Source organism: Lactuca saligna, chromosome 3, assembly GCF_052625555.1.
Source record: "Lactuca saligna cultivar CGN05327 chromosome 3, ASM5262555v1, whole genome shotgun sequence".
Taxonomy (NCBI): Eukaryota; Viridiplantae; Streptophyta; class Magnoliopsida; order Asterales; family Asteraceae; genus Lactuca; species Lactuca saligna.
Genome location: NC_136419.1, coordinates 153,555,706 through 153,571,128, shown reverse-complemented (window position 1 = coordinate 153,571,128; position 15,423 = coordinate 153,555,706). Strand labels below are relative to the sequence as shown.

Here is a 15,423-nt window from a genome sequence, read left to right as displayed (position 1 = left end):
TTCCTAATAAACCAAAGGGTAGTTTTGATACTAATTAGTAAATATATGGTGGTCTCTGTCAAAATAAATAGACTCTAGGGCTTGATTTTCCAAAACTCATATAACTAGGGACTGATATTGTAAAGAATCTCCATGGGAGGGGCTGTTGTGAATAAATGGTATCACTATTTGGGGATTGAGACTGGTCTTGTAGGTATTGGTCAAATCAGGGTAGATTTTGATAAATTTAAATGGAAGTGTGAGTTACCCTTGACTTTTGACTGGTCAACTCGGAGCCCGTTTTCTTTTATGGTTGAAGCTCCATACCTGACTACTGGATCCATCTAAAGGAGATTAGGGTCTTTAAACCCGCTCCATTTATTTTGATCGGGTAAGGTGATAAAGGGGATACAATCATTCAAACTTCAAAGAAGTCTCGAGGAACACAGATGAACATGAGGAAGACGAAGGCGATGTCTGAACGGTGGATGATTTGTGATGCAATGGGGACCAAAGGAAAGATCCTCTCATGTTCGTCTTTGTCTGATTGAGATGGGAAAGACGAACGGGTCGAAGCAAATCGAAGGCATAAATCAAATTGGTTCAACTAGACTGAAGAATGAGAAGGATCGAATTGGCGGGTTTCCTTCTCATCCGGTTCTGAGGTGCGAGGGGTTGAGGAATCGCAATCAAGGGTGAGCAAAACAAGAGGTCGTAGGCTCTCGCTGTTCATCGAAAAGGGAAATCGACACTGGTGGGAGAGGAGGGTGAAGCGAATGCAGCAAGGCAGCAGCGGTAACGAAGGCGGGCCTTCGGTGGTTTGATCATCATTCACAGGTTTCCTTATCCTTTCTCATTTTTTTATAGCAATCCATTGAAGTGTTTTGGTTTGAGTTGTGAAATCAGTGAGACAGGATAAGAAGAAACAAAGGGTTGTTGGTGGTGGAATCGTGAGGGAAGCATCTCCGGTGGGGGAGTTTGGTGGTGAAGGTCGATGGGAAAAGAGGGATGGAGGGGATAGCTAATCCTCGGTGCCTCCCTTCCACTGTTTGTTTGATCAATAACAGGTTTGCTTCTTTTATTTTTCTTTGATTGTTTCACAGTAGTGGGTAGAACCTAAGTGGGTGTTTTAGGATGGTTCTGATCGTAGGGAAGGAAGATAGATTACAATAATCTCGCGTGTTTGTGTGCTATGGTTTTCTTTTGTTTGGATAGATATCGATGGTTTGGTTGTTCTCATCGTGAACAGTTGGTGAGTGGGAAAGTGTTTGTGTTTGATTTTTGATAGGGGATCGATGAGAGTTTTGGTTAGATCATTTTACATTGAACAATTTCTTGTTGCAGGTACCTGAGAATCAAGAACAAGAGTGTTCTTGACTGGAACATGATACACATAATAAGAAAGTAGGAAGCTGGATGTTTGATCATCTCTTAGTTTGACTGATTACCTCCATTGGAGGTGTTCTTGACTGGAACGAAGGAGTAGAAGGCAAGAAAACTGATGTTAAGGCATTGATGATTCATTGTCAGCTTTGAGAAGGAAACACACGTTTCCTTTGTGTGTAATTATGTGTTTATTTTTGTGTGTAATTTTAGATAAGTTGAAATGTAGACGAAAAATCAATTGGCTGTAAATTTTATTTGTTCTGTTGTCTTTCTTTACTTATTTATTTATTTCTCTGTATTTATTTATTTCTTTATTTTTATTTATTTATTTATTGTTATTTATTTATTTCAATATATGTATTTGTGTTTGTATTTCAATAATGTATTTGTTTCAATAAGTGTGTAATGTTTGTGTATGGTATTATTGGTGTTTTCCATTTGTATAAGTGTGTGTATATATATATATATATATATATATATATATATATATATATATATCAAAATACATAACCAATAATAGATATCACGTTGAAATAAATAGTTTAAGGTTTCGCAATTAATAAATCTAAGAACGTCTGATTTTTTACTTTTATAAACATTTTTATCCAAAAATATTTCAAATATGAAATTAAATATTAGGCTATAGTTTGAATCCAAAAATGCTTTCGGAATCTCTATTTGACGTGTGCAAGTTCCTCAATTGATAGAAACAGTTTTCGTGGTTTTTAAGAAATCAATATTATACTGGTTTTGGATTCTTAAAACGGCCGTATCCTGTGCATATGAACTTTGTTTTGGATGGTTTTTATATTTTCTGAATTAGGGAAACATGTACTACGAGACTAGAATTGTAACAGCCCGGAATTTCAGGTATTTTTATAATATGGTTTTTGGGGTGTTTTAGGAGGGGACTCGGCGAGTTGGAGCCAGACTCGCCGAGTAGGACCACAGACTGGGTCGCGGGTTCGCGACTGGACTCGACAAGTCCATTATGGACTCGGCGAGTCTGCGCTGTTCAACGGAAACCCTAGCCGTTTGGTTTTGGAACGTATTTAATGCACTTATATGCCGTCATTGTCCGTCTTTTAGCCGATTGAGAAGAACCCTAGCGGCTGTGGACATCTAGAGCAAGATTGGAGGCTATTGGAACCTTGAAGAAATTGTCGGGCAAGAAGGAGAGGAGTTTTGGTTGAAGGAACAGCAAGGGTTTCGAGTTCTGAGGTTTGGGGACACAGAGAGTGCGTTCTTCAGGTAATACTTCGGACCATTCTGTTATATTGATGTGTGCACGGATTTAGGGTTTATGAAACCCGTTTGGTGATTAGATGGATTATTACCTTGTTACCCAAACGATTATAACCCTGTATTAGGATGTTTAGAGGTCCAGAAGGTCCCATGCTTGTGTATTTCGGGACAATACGTATTTCAGGAAGCAGTTTGATCGACTGCATGGCATGGACTCACCGAGTCCGATGAACAGACTCGGCGAGTAGCTTGAAGATTAACTGGGACTCGTCGAGCTGTTCTTCAGACTCGGCGAGTGGAGTCGGGGTGGCCCCGCGATTCTTCCACGAGGAACTCGTCGAGTCAAGAGGGATACTCGACGAGTAGAAAGGGAACATCAGGATTTGGTGAGGACGTCTAGACTCGCCGAGTCGCCTTAGCACTCGCCGAGTCCGGTCAAGTTGACCGTTGACCGTTGACCAGAGTTGACCTACATGTAATTTCTTAGGGTCAGTTGTCTTGAAAGATAAAAGTATTAATAAGGGATATATGATATTATAGGGAGTCGGTAGCTCGGCGGATCGAGTGCGAGAGATTTCAGGAGTCGCTAGCTTTCATTACCCGCGAGGTGAGTCTTCTCACTATACTGTACCCGGAAGGGTTTGACTGTGTGACCGGAAGGTCGGATATGATTTGTGTTATATGTGCTATAAATGGTAGGGTATTTGCTATGCATGCTATGTATGTTTATACGGGCCGGAAGGCAATATGTTATGTGATATATGATCTATGTGCTATATGTGTTAAGATTAATATATAAATTGTTGTGTATGTGTATGGGCCGGAAGGCAATATGTTATGGGCCGGAAGGCAATATGTTATGGGCCGAAAGGCATTATGTTATGGGCCGGAAGGCAATATGTTATGGGCCGGAAGGCGATTATCTCAAGGCCTGGAAGGGCGTATATGCGTAAGTAGTATACTGGGGAACTCACTAAGCATTTATGCTTACAGTTGTCATGTATGTGTTTCAGGTACTAGCGAGGACCGTGGGAAGGCGCCGGCATGACGCGTACACACTGATGATGTTTTGAGATCTTGGGGATTTTATGATTGTATTTTGATATGAAATTTGGAATAATTATATTTGGTTGAAATAATTCACTTTATTTTAAATGAAAATTTTATTTGAAAATTTACGTTGTTACAATTGGTATCAGAGCCTTGGTTTGAGGGATTCGGGTGTACCTTCGGGTGTAACTGAACTCAAACCGAGGATTTGAGGAAAATAAAAAAAATAAAAATAAAATAAAATAATAAAGGCATAAACTTTTATAAATGGTAAAGTGATAAACAAGAAGAAGCAGTGTGTACGTTCAGCCAGCGCCCGAACGGTAAAGATCCCCAGAATACCTTACAATGTTATGTTATGCAATGAATTATGAATTGTTATGCATGCTAGAAGACTAAGTATTCATGATAGGACTAGAGTGGCCTGATTTGTGATGCCTTAGTCTAGGGAGTTTACCGATATGAGATGTTTGGTAGCGTAGGTAGATAGTGCATATCAAGTAGAGTACTCACTATTCGGGGTTTGGGGAGGAAGATTTGGGACGAATACTGATACGGTGTGGTCGGTAGTATTGGGCCCGTACTACCGAAGACACCGGGTCGGTGGAAGACCCAAGTAAGAATCCCTGGATATCGGGGACTAAGTAGGGTTGCGTTATCGAGTACAATTGTACTTGATGGAGTCTCTGATAATTTTATGTTGTATTTCAGAGACATCATGGTTACCATACGCCACGGGGCGAGTTCGAGCGGTGTGAGCGACGAGGCTATTCGTCAGATGATACAGGAAGAGGTAGCTGCAGCGATCCGGGCTGAGATCCCGGAGATGTTTGGGTCTATTAAGACCACTCTGATGGAGACGTTCGAAGAGCGGTACGCCGCACTGACTGAGACTGCAGCCGCTGTCGCTACCGCAGCCGTGGCCGCTGCCAGGCCGCAAGGGGGCGATTCGTTGCTATTTCGGGAATTCAGCAACACGAAACCCCCTGAGTTCGATGGGACGCAGGATCCGATTGCTGCGATGAGGTGGATCGCCGACATTGAAGGGTGCTTCTACACTTGCTCATGCCCAGAGCACCTGAGGGTACGGTTCGCTTTGAACCAGCTCCGTCTGGGAGCGAAGGATTGGTGGAAGTTCGTGACGGCGAACTTCACTCTGATGGAGATTTCAGCAGTGATATGGGAGAGGTTTACTGACATGTTCAGGGACGAGTACGTTCCCCCAGTGGAGAGGGAACGATTGATTCAGGAGTTCTTGACCCTTAAGCAGGGTACTGATTCGGTTGCGGTGGTCACACGGAAGTTTCACGAGAGGGCGATGTTCTGCCCCGAGTTGGTGTCTACAGAGCAGTCACGGATGAGCCGGTACTTAGGCGTTTTGAGGAGGGATATCCTGGAGTTTGTGTCAAACTCCACCTATCGTACTTTCACTGAGCTTCAGGCAAATGCCAGGAAGCGCGAGATCGAGTTGGAGACCCAGGCCAGGGAGGACGCCGAGTCTCGGCAGGTGGACCGGCGGCCGGCTCAGTCTCAGCCGGCAGCCAAGCGGATCAGGTCCGCTGATTTGAGGACGGGAGGTCAGAAGGGCCGCACTTGCGGGAAGTGCGGCAAAAGTCATGAGGGGGCGTGCCGAGCTGGTGGTTGCTACAAGTGTGACAAGGAAGGACACATTGCAAGGGATTATCCTAAGGGGTTTATGGTTTGTTTTCATTGCAACCAGACAGGCCATCGAAAGGCCGAGTGCCCGCAGCTTCGTCAGGGATCTACACCTACTACCAGGACTACTGAGACTCGACCGACGAAGGTCGAGGCCCCGAGGGCTCGCGGGAGAGCCTTCCAGCTGACTGCGGAGGAGGTCCGCGCTGCGCCCGATGTTGTGGCAGGTATGCTGTAATTCACGTATTTATTTAAAGTCGAGATGTTATGCTTATGTTAATATATGTGTAGGTACTTTTCTTGTGAACACTATGCCTGCTCTAGTGTTATTTGATTCGGGTGCGAGTAGGTCCTTTGTATCTTTAGCTTTTAGTCAGTATATCAGCATTAGTCCTGAGCCGTTAAGTCGGCCTCTGAGCGTTTCTATAGCGGCCGAGGGGGTGGTTTGTGCCACGGAGGTTCTTCGGGGATGCGTACTAGAGATTTTCGGGGTTGAGTTTCCGATTGACCTAGTTCCTATTGCGATGGGTGATGTCTGTGTCATCGTGGGCATGGACTGGTTGAGCCGATTCAGCACTGTCATCGACTGTGAGCGCCAGCTGGTGACTATACGAGACCCTAGTGGGGGAGTTCTTACGGTGTACGGCGAGGGTACCCGTTCAGGATCAGCTTTTTGTTCGGCCGCTAGGGCGAGGCAATGTCTACAGCAGGGATGTAAGGGTTTTGTGGCGTATGTGATGGATACGCGGGAGGCCTCCGAGAAGCCGAGGTCAGTGGAGGAGGTTCCAGTGGTGCGCGAGTTTCCAGATGTTTTTCCCGAGGACTTGCCGGGAGTGCCTCCTGCGAGGCAAGTGGAGTTTGGTATCGACCTGATTCCGGGGGCTACACCTATTGTGAAGGTGCCTTATCGTCTCGCACCTCCAGAGATGCAAGAGTTGTCCTCGCAACTCCAGGAGTTGCTGGGGAAGGGATTTATTCGGCCGAGCAGCTCGCCATGGGGAGCACCGATTCTGTTCGTCAAGAAGAAGGATGGTTCACACCGGATGTGCATTGACTACCGGGAGTTGAACAAGGTGACGGTCAAGAACCGCTATCCGTTACCGAGGATCGATGATTTATTCGATCAGTTGCAAGGGGCATCTTGGTTTTCCAAGATCGATCTGAGATCAGGGTACCATCAGGTAAGAGTGCGGGATGAGGACGTCCAGAAGACAACATTTAGGATGCGATATGGGCATTATGAGTTCGTGGTGATGCCTTTCGGGCTCACCAATGCCCCGACAGTGTTCATGGATCTCATGAACAGGGTATGCAGGTCGATGCTGGATCGGTCTGTGATTGTATTTATCGACGATATCCTGGTGTATTCGCGATCTAGAGAGCAGCATGAGGGACATTTGAGAGAGGTCCTTGGGGTACTGAGGTCGGAGAAGCTATATGCAAAATTCTCCAAATGTGACTTCTGGTTGCGGGAGGTCCAATTTCTTGGACATGTTGTTAATCAGGCAGGGATATTGGTCGATCCTGCCAAGGTCGCGGCAGTGATGAGTTGGGAGGTACCGAAGTCACCTTCTGAGATCAGGAGTTTCCTTGGGTTGGCGGGGTACTATCGGAGGTTTATTAGAGACTTCTCCAAGATCGTAGTACCGCTCACCAGAATGACCCGGAAGGGTGTTGCATTCTCATGGGGACCCGAGCAACAGACTTCTTTCGAGACACTTCGCCAGAGATTGTGCGAAGCCCCGGTATTAGCTCTCCCGGAGGGGATGGAAGATTTTGTCGTATATTGCGACACATCGATTTCGGGACTGGGTGCAGTGTTGATGCAGAGAGGCCATGTGATAGCTTATGCCTCGAGGCAGCTAAAGCCTCACGAGGCGAGATATCCCACGCATGACTTGGAGTTGGGGGCAGTAGTGTTCGCTCTCAAGATGTGGCATCACTACCTGTATGGGGTTCGATGTACGATATACACGGACCATAAGAGTTTGAAGTATTTGATGGATCAACCCAACCTAAATATGCGTCAGAGAAGATGGTTGGATGTGGTCAAGGATTATGACTGCGAAATCCTATACCACCCGAACAAGGCTAATGTGGTAGCCGATGCATTGAGCCGCAGGGCGGAGAGCACTCCACTGCGAGATGTATGTCTGAGACTGACGGTGATGACTCCGGTATTGGATGCTATTCGTGGGGCACAAGCCGAGGCTGTGAGATCCGAGATGCAGAAGAAAGAGCGAGTCGTTGGGTTAATTTCAGAGTTCGTTAAGGATGGACGAGGACTTCTGACGTTTCAGGGTCGGATTTGGGTACCATTCGTGGGCGGTACGCGTGCTACCTTGATGGAGGAGACTCACAGATCGAAATTCTCGATCCATCCCGGGCTACAAAGATGTATTTGGACTTGAGGAAGGAATACTGGTGGCCTTGTATGAAGAGAGACGTCGCCTGGTTCGTTGAGAGGTGTTTGACTTGCCGTAGGGTTAAGGCCGAGCACCAGAGACCGCATGGTAAGTTGCAGCCTTTGGAGATTCCTGAGTGGAAGTGGGAACAGATTACCATGGATTTCATCACCAAATTGCCGAGAACTACCAGAGGAGTCGATGCAATTTGGGTGATTGTGGATAGATTGACGAAGAGTGCACACTTCCTTGCCATCAGCGAGAGTTCATCAGCGGAGAGGTTGGCGGAGTTATATGTGAGAGAGGTGGTATCTCGGCATGGAGTGCCGATCTTGATTGTTTCGGACCGCGATGTACGCTTCACTTCCAGGTTCTGGAAGAAATTCCATGAGGAGCTGGGTACTAAACTGCATTTTAGTACCGCATACCATCCCCAAACAGACGGTCAGAGCGAGCGGACGATTCAGACACTGGAGGACATGCTTCGAGCGTGTGTGTTAGACTTCGGGGGTAGCTGGGATGCGCATTTACCTTTGGCAGAGTTTTCCTACAACAACAGCCATCATTCGAGCATTGGTATGCCACCTTTTGAGTTGTTGTATGGTAGGAGGTGTCGGACCCCCATTTGCTGGGGAGAGGTGGGACAGAGAGTGATGGGCAGTACAGAGATCGTACTCCAGACGACAGAACAGATTCAGCAGGTTAGACAGAGGTTATTGACCGCCCAGAGCCGACAGAAGAGTTATGCGGACAGACGACGGTCCGAGCTTGAATTCCAGGTTGGCGACTTCATTCTCTTGAAGGTTTCTCCTTGGAAAGGAGTGATCTGGTTCAGGAAGAGGGGCAAGTTGGGGCCCCGGTTCATAGGTCCATTTCGTGTGATTGCAAGGGTAGGCCAGGTAGCTTATCGGTTGGAGTTGCCAGTAGAGTTGGGAAAGATTCACAATACCTTTCACGTATCACAGTTGAGGAAGTGTATAGCCGATGAATCGGCAGTGGTTCCATTAGAGGATATTCAGGTGGATGCGAGCCTGAATTACGCCGAGAGACCAGTAGCCATCAGAGATCGGAAGATCAAGGTTCTGAGGAACAAGGAGGTACCACTGGTGTTGGTTCAATGGCAACACCGGAAAGGATCGGAGATGACTTGGGAGCCGGAGCGTGAGATGCGGGAGCAACATCCGGAGTTATTTGCAGAGTGAGACTTCGAGGGCGAAGTCTAGTCCTAGTGGGGGAGAGTTGTCACAGCCCGGAATTTCAGGTATTTTTATAATATGGTTTTTGGGGTGTTTTAGGAGGGGACTCAGCGAGTTGGAGCCAGACTCGCCGAGTAGGACCACAGACTGGGTCGCGGGTTCGCGACTGGACTCGACGAGTCCATTATGGACTCGGCGAGTCTGCGCTGTTCAGCGGAAACCCTAGCAGTTTGGTTTTGGAACGTATTTAATGCACTTATATGCCGTCATTGTCCGTCTTTTAGCCGATCGAGAAGAACCCTAGCGGTTGTGGACATCTAGAGCAAGATTGGAGGCTATTGGAACCTTGAAGAAATTGTCGGGCAATAAGGAAAGGAGTTTTGGTTGAAGGAACAGCAAGGGTTTCGAGTTCTGAGGTTTGGGGACACAGAGAGTGCGTTCTTCAGGTAATACTTCAGACCATTCTGTTATATTGATGTGTGCACGGATTTAGGGATTATGAAACCCGTTTGGTGATTAGATGGATTATTACCTTGTTACCCAAACGATTATAACCCTGTATTAGGATGTTTAGAGGTCCAGAAGGTCCCATGCTTGTGTATTTCGGGACAATACGTATTTCAGGAAGCAGTTTGATCGACTGCATGGCATGGACTCGCCGAGTCCGATGAACAGACTCGGCGAGTAGCTTGAAGATTAACTGGGACTCGTCGAGCTGTTCTTCAGACTCGGCGAGTGGAGTTGGGGTGGCCCCGCGATTCTTCCACGAGGAACTCGTCGAGTCAAGAGGGATACTCGACGAGTAGAAAGGGAACATCAGGATTTGGTGAGGACGTCTAGACTCGCCGAGTCGCCTTAGCACTCGCCGAGTCCGGTCAAGTTGACCGTTGACCGTTGACCAGAGTTGACCTACATGTAATTTCTTAGGGTCAGTTGTCTTGAAAGATAAAAGTATTAATAAGGGATATATGATATTATAGGGAGTCGGTAGCTCGGCGGATCGAGTGCAAGTGATTTCAGGAGTCGCTAGCTTTCATTACCCGCGAGGTGAGTCTTCTCACTATACTGTACCCGGAAGGGTTTGACTGTGTGACCGGAAGGTCGGATATGATTTGTGTTATACGTGCTATAAATGGTAGGGTATTTGCTATGCGTGCTATGTATGTTTATACGAGCCGGAAGGCAATATGTTATGTGATATATGATATATGATCTATGTGCTGTATGTGTTAAGATTAATATATAAATTGTTGTGTATGTGTATGGGCCGGAAGGCAATATGTTATGGGCCGGAAGGCAATATGTTATGGGCCGGAAGGCATTATGTTATGGGCCAGAAGGCGATTATCTCAAGGCCTGGAAGGGCGTATATGCGTAAGTAGTATACTGGGGAACTCACTAAGCATTTATGCTTACAGTTGTCATGTATGTGTTTCAGGTACTAGCGAGGACCGTGGGAAGGCGCCGGCATGACGCGTACACACTGATGATGTTTTGAGATCTTGGGGATTTTATGATTGTATTTTGATATGAAATTTGGAATAATTATATTTGGTTAAAATAATTCACTTTATTTTAAATGAAAAATTTATTTGAAAATTTACGTTGTTACAAGAATGTTTGTATTGCTCACAACTGCTTAACACAAATTTTCAGTTTTTTAGATGCATTCCTATGGTTGCAATTTGAGTTGATTAATTGGTTTATCAATTTACACATTTTGAAGTAAAATATCATCTGGTATCTTAAAATAGTTGAAATAACTCATTTATTTTATATTAGGTGCACCAAAACTGAATGATTTAAACTACAAAGAGACTTACTGTGAGCTTGACCGTTCACAGTCTTTGACCTAAATTTCGGGATGTCACAGATTGGCCATAGTCAACTCCATTGACCAACTGATAAAGAGAAAGGCTAAATCTGAGATTGTCCCATGTACCATTCCCTAAGGATCCATATGGTTCTATTGCCAAAAGCAAAGGGCGTTGGTTGCGAAACAGCCAAATTTATCTGAAAGATCATAAGGTTGGTAAAGTCAATAACTTTGACTCTACTTCAGGTAAAGTCCACTATCTAACTCGATTAAATTTCTATTCTTTGATTTTTATTACATAATGTGATTGGGTCACATGTTGATGTTTTAAGAATCAAAGGAAAAGTGAAGGAAACTTAAAGAAAGAGTATGCTGAATCTGTGACAACCCGAAATTTAGGGCTATTATTATAACCGCCAATCTATCACTAAATATGGTGTTAATCTGAATTACTAAGTTTTAGTGCATCTTAAGTAGGATAAGTAAGTTCATTCTATTATTACATGATAACAGATGATACCTTACTTCCAAATGTGTAAACCGTCAACCAAATCAAACTGCATAAACTGTAACCTTAGGAATACGTCTGAAAAATTGAAAATTCAATAAAAAATTGATTTTGTGTGAAGCAATTATTCTATTCTCATAGTACGTGGTTACCTGTTTAAGAAAATAGACAGTGAAATACAATTTTTCTTTAATCGCGTAAAACTAAATCGATCTGTTGAGGCACTTACGCTTTGCTGACGGGATTTCCAATAATATTTTTGGTCTCAGGTTATAGTCTATTATTTAATTTCACACTCGAAATAATTTTTACAAAAATATTCACAAAAGTCACGAAAACCGACACCGCGAGCCGTATAAACGCAAAACTTTAAATACGATTTCGCGTAGTTCCGTAACTCCAAAAATTAATCGGTTTAATGCTTTGGAATCTTTGAATTAAACTCTATCTAACGGCACATTCGGACAAATTTCTCGATATCCGAGTCCCGATACACCAAAAATGAGTGAACTTTTGGGCATTTAATAAATGGGAGACCATATGTGGGACCCACATGGCTTAGAAGCCAGCCAATACTCTTTCTAGCTCACGTGGATTTTCTTCTCCCTTCTTCTCTTCTTCTTGAGTGCAAGTTTTTCCAAAGGTACATGCATGGTTGGAGGTATGGTTGCAATTCTGTGTATGTGTTATACTATAAATAGAAGGGGTTAGTTGTTTATTTTCCTCACAACTCCAGCCACTTCTTCCCTCTCTAGTCTTGATCTCTTCCTCTCTAAACTCTCTCTATCTTTCATTCCTGGTTTCAAACTTCACCCCACAACACAACACCATTTGACCACCTAAGCCCACCATTATGCCACCCATATAACTCCATTAAACACCTACATCACCCCAGGTATCTCTCTGACGAAAGTGATCTCAAAAGGAGGAAGAACCGAAGGTAGAACAGCCCCTGGAACCATCTGCTGTCACCACCGATTCACAGCCACCACCCACCACCTCTGTTACAGCTTCAAGACACAACCACCTCCTGCTGTTGCTCCCTCCACCGTAAGTGCACTCCACCTCCCTTATTTCGATCATGCATCATCAAAAATCACAGGAACCGTCGATGTTATATTCCTTTTTTTTTCTTGTTCTTCCCTCGTCCTCAGGCATCGACATCAGGAGGATAACCTTCTGAATCCTTTAAATTGATCAAACTTATATGTAAAATAAATAAATATGGCCCCTATTTCTCAAAATCGTCCAAATTAGGTCCTTCCTTAATTTTTTTTAAAATTTTGTTCGTAAGCACATATGATCACAGGAGGTGATCACAATATTTACCAAACTTCATTTCAAATTAATTAAGACCCACCCTCCTTTGAAATTTCTTTGCAAATAAAATCCTAATCCTTAAACTACCATTTCTTTTATTTAGCTTATACCCTTCCATGGAACTTCTTCACAAAATAAGTCCTAAACATATAAATCCCTATTTTAAATTATTTAAAATAACCCCTCACTTGAAAATAGTTAACAAACTTGGTCCCAATTAATTTATTTAAATTTGTAAATGGACTTTATGTGTTGGTTAAGTTACCAAACAACTCTCGACATATTAATTTATCTTAATATTTTATAGGCAATTAATTTAATCTCGAAGATTCGTGTTCACGACAAAACGTTTCGGTTTCTCGCTTCAATTTTCTAAACCAATCAACCACACATTAAGGTGAGTCTTACGGCCTCACTTTTAAATAATTTTGGAGGGAAATACATGTATTACTTGTATATCTAGTATATATCTATTTTATAAATACTTTGTTTAAACAAACAACACCACCGTTTTTATGCAATATAAATCACACAAAAATAGTATTTATTACACTACTACTTACGGTACGGGGAATTTGGTTTGAAGGGTCGCATGGGTTGTTGGATTTCAGAACAACTTAATTGCCAAAATGATCCTGCCCTCGGTGTTTCATGTATGGCTCTCGTCTGTGCATGGTAGTACGTGTACTAAGTAATATTTATAATACAAAATACACAAACAAAAATTCGTTGTTTTGTGTAAATACTTTACAATTTTTAGAAATATTTGTTTAAACGCTTACATATTAAGTAAACAAAATCGTTTTAAACCTCATTAGCTTCATATGTTATATTGTTAAGATAATACAACTAAGAAAAAAAACATATACATTCAGACAAAATTTGTACTATGATTGTATAGCCGGTTATCAACTTGGTAGTCTAATTATACCTCATAATACACAAAAATATATAAGTTTTATATATATATATATATATATATATATATATATATATATATATATATATATATATATATATACGAGTTATAGAGCTCATATCTTAGGCTTGTTATGTGCTTCTACTCAAAGTTTTATCAACTGTTTAAACAAGTATCATACACTTTACGTGTACACATACCAAATATACTTGTTGTTTATCTGTTTATCTGTATCTGTGGTTATTAAGATCAACCTTGGCAGATAACTTTATCCATATATCCGTATGTCTGTTTATCCGTATCTGCGGTTGTTAATTACATCCGTGGCAGAAAACTTTATTTGTTACACGTACAACCATGGACTTCATTGTTTTCAAAATGGTTTTTAAGTATGGAATTACTTATGGAACATAATGTTTTGGCTTTCAAAGATTCATTACAAACACAGTTTCACGTATGGTTTTAGTTATACAAACTATACATTTTGGCTTTTAAAGACTCATTTCAAACATTGTTTTAACTGTTGTTATACATACAAAGAAAATACTTTCTGGACTTTTTAAAAGTATTACTGTGGTTAGCAGAAAACCTGTGACACTCAACAACCTTTGTGCTGACTTTCAAAATTACATGTATTCTTAGGGGATCATTTGCCAAGCGTTCAGACAGAATATTAGCCGTTGATTGCAGACGACCTAGCTAGCTTGTTTTTGATATCTGCTTATCTGTTTAAGGCAACTACTGTACTATTATTATCTGTAAGAACCTTGTATTCAAACTTAATGATGGAATACAAATGCAGTTTTTTTATCGTTGTATTTGTGCTATATATTCAGTTTATCTGTGATCCATGAACTTAGTCTCATTCCCGGCGTGTTCCGCCTTGGCCGGGGGTATGTCAGAATCTGATCGCGAAGATGGGTTTGTATTGCTTGATTGAAGATAGGATTCTTGATCTACTCTTAGTAGTTATGATAGATTGCTAGGAAACATGTAATAACATAGTTTTCATTTAAAGTTGCATTGTAAGGAAAAGTTTTTCCGAATTTTTATAAATAAATAAAAGTTTGTTTTACTTTATTTTATATCTCCTTGCCATGGCGTTCATGAAAACTTGATGTTTGTATGTTTCTAGAAATAATGGAAATATGAATTTGATTCTTTCATTTGTGGTACTATCTAAATTTACCAAATAAGGAAAGATTCTCATCACCCAAGGTTTCAGTTGGATAGAAACTTGGAAATCATACAAGTTGTACAGTATGATGAATGAGAACTTTCAGCTTTGGAAAATTACGACTCATTCCTTATTCACATTTATATGTGAGTCAAGTGAAGGACTAAGGGACCGAGTACACATTCTTGTGCACTGATCAAGTGCGCCACAAAAGATCTATAAGACTATTCATCATGATTTACACTTACAAGTTAAGTGTAATTCTCATACATTGGAAAATTTTTGATGTAGGGCAAAATGAATGAAAAGAATCAAATTAGGCAGAAGGATAAAAGTTTATCAAATCTGTAAAAGATGGGAGAGTACTTTAGTATCATGTTATATGATCATCTTAATGATTAAGAGACCTTATCACAATTTATCATCTAAGTGCATTCTGATAGCTAAGAAGAGGAGCTATGGATTGTTGAAGTGGTCAAATCAAGAAGATGATTCATACCTCATTCCAAAAATAATTCTTAGAGTCATACTCCAAGAGTGTAACTTGAGTGACATATATTAAAGAAAGGTTTCTTAACACTAGTAAAATGTAAGAGCAAAAGTATCCTACTCTTGTACATTTGAAAATGGTAAGGTGTGATGTTTTGGATAAAACAAAGACCAACTAAGAGCAATTGTGTGAAGTGTTTGTCCTTATAAAGAATCAAAACTATCTCTTGAGTATTTGGCAAGATATCTTTTATGTCAAGAGGATAGTGAGATTCTT

At 42.1% G+C, this 15,423-nt stretch overlaps 2 long non-coding RNA genes across 3 annotated transcripts; both read left to right on the top strand.

Annotated features, from left to right (window-relative positions):
* Positions 1-402: 402 nt before the first annotated feature.
* LOC145037382 (uncharacterized) lies at positions 403-1,693 on the top strand. The gene is made up of 2 exons (XR_013678801.1): positions 403-1,046; positions 1,324-1,693. It is a non-coding gene; the product is annotated as an uncharacterized LOC145037382 (long non-coding RNA).
* A 10,023-nt stretch (positions 1,694-11,716) lies between these two features.
* LOC145037380 (uncharacterized) lies at positions 11,717-14,565 on the top strand. Of its 2 annotated transcripts, XR_013678799.1 has the most exons (3): positions 11,760-12,291; positions 12,869-12,958; positions 14,123-14,565. It is a non-coding gene; the product is annotated as an uncharacterized LOC145037380 (long non-coding RNA). The 2 variants fall into 2 exon arrangements; XR_013678800.1 differs by lacking the exon at positions 12,869-12,958 and having other exon boundaries at positions 11,717-12,291.
* Positions 14,566-15,423: the final 858 nt, after the last annotated feature.